At 41.5% G+C, this 6,797-nt stretch overlaps 1 long non-coding RNA gene across 1 annotated transcript; it reads left to right on the forward strand.

The window, feature by feature from the left end:
- Window positions 1–2,952: 2,952 nt before the first annotated feature.
- LOC112493632 lies at window positions 2,953–6,732 on the forward strand. Its single transcript, XR_003058116.1, has 4 exons — window positions 2,953–3,167; window positions 5,381–5,394; window positions 5,462–5,764; window positions 5,851–6,732. It is a non-coding gene; the product is annotated as an uncharacterized LOC112493632 (long non-coding RNA).
- The last annotated feature ends 65 nt before the right edge of the window (window positions 6,733–6,797 follow it).

Raw genomic sequence — 6,797 nt, forward strand, 5'->3', positions numbered from 1 at the left:
GACACGAATGTTGGGCCCCATTACTTTTTCTACTGGAACTGCCGGGGACTTGGCGTGGCAATTTTATCGAGAGGTGCCTTGCAAAATGGCCGACTACACGGTCACGCGAACCTTTTCTTTCTTCTGTCGGCTCTATTGAAAACGAACGTTTTAGTGGCTTTCTTTTTTTTTTATCTTTTTCTCATGACAACACTCACTCTGTACTTTTCTCTCTTCTCTTTTTGCCTTTTTCTAGCCTTTGTGGATTTCTTGATTTCACGTGTACACGTGTATTTCTACGTGTGTTCATCTTTCGACCACGTCAGCTGGACGATTATGGAAGGCAGCGGTTTAGGGCTGGGCCTAGAAAGGGCCCCGGTTACTCCTGCAGCAATAACTAGCCAGTATGGGTCCCCACGGCCGGTTTAGAAATACGTTATGGCATAGGGAGATGTGTTCTATGGAGTAGGGGAAGATCGGCCGGGATACAAGAATATTATAAAGATTCCATAGGTACAGTCTGAATTATAATCGATAGACACGTCCGATAGAGCAGACGAAGGGGAGTGGATCAATTTGAAAGTATAAAAAAAAAGAGAATAAGGACCTGACAAATTTATCAAGGAAAACTTCCAACGATAACAATTCCATTTAAAATTTACTACCCAGGAAAAAAAGAAGTTTTTACATAAAATTATTCTCAACAATTATCACAACACCATTTAAAATCATTATGACTTTCATTAATCCGATCGACTATTCGAGTTCCCAGGATTCTCCGGCAAGATCCTGTTTACCGATTCGTCGTAAATTATTACGAAGACAGGACCGGTAAGCACTGCCAGTATAATCACCTCACGTAGAGGATAATAATTTCAGGCAAAGGCATAAAGTCTGTGCCAAGAAACTGAATGGCACTGGCAAGAGTAGCCGGGATCGTGCAAAACCATCGATCCCCTGGATCGTTATGGTTTTCATCCGATTCCCAGGAAGCCGGGAGTGGCGCCTTAAACGGTTATACGTAGTTCTCTGGTTTCCCGCAGGATCGATCCGCCATTCCGGAGGGATTTCTCTGTTGCCTCTCTCGGGTCCTCACACGCTCTCTCTCTCTCTCTCTCTCTCTCTCTCTCTCTCTCTCTCCATAAGCTTTTCTGTATACCGATCGTGGTTGGTCGCCTTATGGCGGTCGGCAGATGTTGCTCAGCACCGCTTCGAACTTGGGTACCTACCTCTGTTTTATGGACTCATCGCCCTAGCCAGGCCAAACCACCATCGACGTCATCCTACAAACAGAGACAGAGACATACACCCATGTACGTATACTAATATATACACAAAAGGCCCCTTCACCATTTTGCTCTTCCTAATTTAAGAGCGAGACCAGGATGCGCCCGATATGGGCCCCACCCCCTGTGCCTCTTGACGCTCACACCCTCTCCACATGGCGTCCATACTCCATCCCAGAAAACACAAAGGGAAATAATTACCTCCCTGTGAAAGAAAAAAAAAAAAAAATTGAAATCCTCAAAAAACTGATGGATAGATACATTTCGGAGCTACCCTTATTAGCTGCGCGTACCCCATTTCATCTACAGGATCTACGTTTCCATCCAGTCATCTCCTTCCAGACGCACCAGTTCTTCTGCTTAGATTACATGGATCTTATTTACCTAGCCTTGTATATGAACAAGCAGTCTTTAGTCGCCTTAGATCATAGATACAGAGATCCATCGATCTCACCCTGGTTGCTTTTGTTATCTTTCTCTTATGCTGGATCTTCCTTCTCCGTGGTATTGATATCGTCCGGTTGAAAAGATACTTGTTGAAAAATATATATGTATATTATATATATATATATATACAGCTCTGACATCCTTTGAGTTCTGCTATTGTGGAATCTTTGGGAAGTAAAAAAATGGGCGGCGCCTTGGATGTGGCTTTGGTGGCGGATCTAGTGCTGGGACGAGGTCGACGAGGCCGGCGAGGCTGGGCCTTAGATCCTCTTAATCTTCTTGGCTTATCCTATAGACTCCCACCATGATGCATCCACAGTCTTATGCTCATCCCAGTGAAGTCGTTGGCGTAGGCTGAAATAAAACGGACGGCCTACCATTAGCAGGTATGGTTACTAGTACCCTTCCTGGTGAATATCAGGAGATCTACTGAGGATGCAATGAATTCGATTTTACTTACCACTTCATTCTTTTTTTAAATTTTTATTAGTCATACCCTGTTGGAGCACCATATTGTTCCAGACTTTATACATGACTTTATCAGGATTCTTGAGTCCTTGAAGATTTCAGTACGACTGGATACCTATTTCGTGCTAAAAATTAGAAATAAATTAATTTTACCTGCTGTATTGATTTTTTTTTAAATTCTGAAGTCGACAAAAATTAGATTATGGTAGCAGAATCATCGACGGACGTGGCGGCGTCTCAATCATGCAAGTCTGAAATAGCCTTTGGGTCGATGAGAGACTTATTCAACGGTTCGCCGAAGAATGTTGATGGGCCGTAGATGTCGGCCGCGAAGAAAGGCCTTGTGCGTGAGGGAGAGAGAAAGAGAGAAAGAGTGAGAGCGAGAGAGAATGTTGAAAAAGAGATAGAGATCTACGCCTCTTCTTGTTACTCTTCTTTAGTCGTCACTTCTTATACCGTATCAGATGTGGAAGAGAGAAGAAGTCAACTTCTTGCGGTGGACAGGGTGAATCAATTCCGTCTTGTCTTTTTCACAGTACACGAAACACATATACCCGTTGTCGGTAACGCATTTTATTTTGCAATCACTTTCCGCCGGAAGGAACGACGATAAAGTTTGAGAACAAACTGAAAAAAAGAGGTAAACAAACAATGTAACAGTCACGAATAATCAAACATAATAGAGACAAGTCCCAAAATCAATTACTCACCAGTCACGAAGAACTAATTCTAATTAATTTACAACAAATATTCACATACATGTAGGAATCTATCAGGTCACACGAGACAAACCGTCCGTCAGAGTGATGCTAAAAAAATCCGTCAGATGGCGCTCGTCTAGTTCAGTTCCGTATTTCAATCGAGAGAGCAGCTGTTCATTAGGCTTAGGGTTACGTCAAGAAGGGTGATACTAAGGCCTAGAATAATCGCGATAAATTTTTCGCGGTTTTCAGTTGGCGAACCTGTGAAGTGAAACGATCCAAGATGGTAAGTAACTATAGTAAATTTCGTCTTGGGTGGTCCAGGAGCAGAGTCCGCTGTCGCGTCCCCACGCCGTGCGCGCCACCTCGTGAGATGGGGCTTCGCATTTGAACGGTGGGGCCCCACGTCATGCCCCTACCTACCTACCAACCATTTCTTTATCTTTGCTTCTCTATTTCTACCTTTTCCCTTTTGCTCTCTCCGCTTTGCGTCTTTCTTTTCGTTCTTTCTACATTGCTACATGCTTTATACATATATATATATATATATATATATATATATATATATATATATACGCGTATATAACGTCCCGAACAACAGCGCCACTCCCGAAGCTATGCCATACCATACTCTTATACATATGGCTACCAACACGAGACGTGGACCTGGTTCAGACCCCTTGGACCTTACCGGCTCATTTATATGGCTGTAATTAGATAGCTCCCTAATCTCCGCGTGTTTGTATTGTACTTCTTGACGTCTACTCGTCCGTCATTACGACGGCTAGCGTGCCGAGTCCGATTCGAGTCTCCGCGGCTCTTTGGGCCCTCTCTTTAAGGCCTCTCAAGGAATGCATAGCCACCAAGGTACCCCGTGGTCACGCTTGTTTCGTATTGAAAATTGAATAGCGCACTGGCCACGGTTGAACAAGATTTTCGGCGGGTACTGAGGCGAATTTGAAATATTTAATAGAATAAAATATAAGTTTTATTTGAATTATTCAAGACAACCTTTTTTTCTATATATCGATCACGCGGCTTTACGAAATCTTTAAATCCACAATGACTCGTGAAACAGTCTCCCACGATACCATCTTGCTTTACGTATGTTTAATTCATGAATAATACCGAGTAGATTAACACGGGCTTCATTTTCGCGGGATGAGCTAGTTATCTCCGAGACTTTATTTACACAGCTACGAATATCACGTATCATCACGATCATCCCATATTAATGATCCACCCCGTTATAGATCATTTTCGTGCCAGTGAATTTATACGACCCGAAGAATTCCAGCGAGCGTAGATATACTTAAGTTAATGTTTAATAAAAAAATAAATATAGAATTTCTCGCAGACCTCATTTTGCTCCTTCGAGATTTCCTGATCTCGAATAAAAACCAGATAATAGTTTCTCCTTAGATATCAAAGTTAATCGTTCGTCATTCTAGTTCTTCGATCTCTTACCAAGGACTTATTTTTCTCCCGCAGGGAATTCTCGTAGCTCTTGATAATAAGTAGAGGTGAAAAATAAGAAAAATTATTCTACGATTAAATTTTGTCAAGAATTTACAAAAAAAATTTCTTATCTATTAAGTTATGAGAAAAAAATATTAAAAATGAACGTCGGGTCTGTCACTGTCATCGGATGATATTAATAAAGACAGAATGCTTCGGGCTATCTAATCTGTGACAGGATCAGGCCGATGGCCTTTCTACGTTCGTTCCTTCCTACGCCGATTAACGCAACGGGTAATTACTCATTTGGACGTTAATGTACGAGCATATTAATTAGTAATGGCGTACGACCAGTAGCCATACAGCGTGCTCTTACATATGCTTGTTATATATATATATATATATATATACATATTTAGTTTTTCTCTCTTTCACATATAATCCTGCATCTTCCTTCCTTATATATTTACATCCTTTATTCCACCGCTATCTTTCCGCTAATTGATCCACGATTCCTGATATAATGCAATTAACCTACATATTTAGTTTTTCTCTCTTTCACATGAGCATATTAATTAGTAATGGCGTACGACCAGTAGCCATACAGCGTGCTCTTACATATGCTTGTTATATATATATATATATATATATACATATTTAGTTTTTCTCTCTTTCACATATAATCCTGCATCTTCCTTCCTTATATATTTACATCCTTTATTCCACCGCTATCTTTCCGCTAATTGATCCACGATTCCTGATATAATGCAATTAACCACCATTGCGTCCATCGCCACTATAACTACAAGATGGCTACTGACACGTTACAGTCTTCAGTATCTACTTCGGACTAGTGCGTAATGGTACCAGGAACGTCGCGTCGTTCGACGTATCTAATTACGTAGCGCCAATTGACATATCCCGTTTCCACGGAGTGACAGTCGTTCCTTTTAATGAAATTGCCTGAAACAAAGAAAAATAATTTAACACCTAAAATACGTGATTTGATTCTGATCGTGTACTTTTTTTTTGTGTTTCCAGAGGAGCCGTTGACGGTGAGAAAAAATGTTGGGACTTTTCAATGGATGAGAATAATTTGAAGAAATTTGGATTTTCTCATAGATAAGAATTTCATGTATATGGACCGCATCTCGAGTCTTGCTGCCTTTAGCATAGATTGGACGAACAGCAGTGAGAAAAGGGGATAATAGGATTTTATCCAGTCAAGCAAGTGAAATGGATGCCTAGGCACGTACAGTCAACAGTCTCAACGTCCCGACGCTTGGCGTCGCCACCGTCGGGTATCTAACCTTAAGTCAGTTGAAATCCACTCGTAAGATTAGCATTTACCAGATGAAAGATCCGAGGAGTTCGTATACGTTATCAGTAGCCAATATGAATATCATGAGAATAGACTGACCACGGGTAAGAGATAAGAATTTCAATATATTATATTCATGATAAGTATTTTCAATTCGTTGATACTAAATAAAACATCACTCCACACCCAGGTTCACCGGGCAGTTAGTACGTCTGACATGTACCTCGCACACAATCTGGCTGGTTAGCAGGACGATCGGCCGCCATCGTACAGTCGGTGATAGAGAAGCAAACCGCGAGGGCGTCCATCACTGTCAAGGAGAAAAGAAAGAGAGAAGAAGAGGAGGAAGAAGAAGATAGGATGGAAAAGAGGACGCCGCTTCTGCCTTCTGAACATCCGCGCGATGCTCCACTGAGAAAAATTCTACTGTGACTTAAAACGAGATACGACGTAGATGCGAGAGCTGGATGTGCGGCTCGCATTCCTGTGGCTTGTCTCCACCACGTGTAACAGGATGTACGTACATTGGATGCTGAAGGAAAAAGAGAAAAAAAAGAAAGAAAAAGAGACTAGTAACTTTCCAATTCTCAAACAGAAGTCAACATTGTTACCTGTGTAGATACAGATGCATTCGGTGTTACTTGGTCGGATGCTGGGTCCATCCAATGGCACAGAAACGTAGTAGATCCAGTTGTACATTGTATGTATACTGCAATGCAGTGTCTAGGGACTTTTGGTCGGATCAAAAATAACTAGTCGGTTGGCTGCTTCTGGCTGTTATCTTTCCAGATATCACGCACCGTGGCTATCTGAGTATTTGAATAACAAAACGAACCACGTCCGTCGGGCTGTCAGCTTGAGGAAGTGGAGTGACGCATTAAGAGTGATCTGTTCTTCTTGCTTTTATCTTTTTCTTTTTTTTTCTTTCTTCTCTCACGTTTTCTACTTCGATTCGTTTCTTCGGCTCTGAAACATTCAGGAGTGACGTGAAACTCTGGAGATTGTAATCTAGGGATTTTCTCTTTTTCCTTTGGACAAGTAAACAGACCTTAAGATATGGGACTGCGTTTGATTATTGGCAATCGATGGATGGAGGGTTTGTTACCTGTTTTTTTTTTTTTTTTTTTTTTTTTTGGG

Source organism: Cephus cinctus, unplaced genomic scaffold (assembly GCF_000341935.2).
Source record: "Cephus cinctus unplaced genomic scaffold, Ccin1 Ccin1_scaffold0123, whole genome shotgun sequence".
Classification (NCBI taxonomy): domain Eukaryota; kingdom Metazoa; phylum Arthropoda; class Insecta; order Hymenoptera; family Cephidae; genus Cephus; species Cephus cinctus.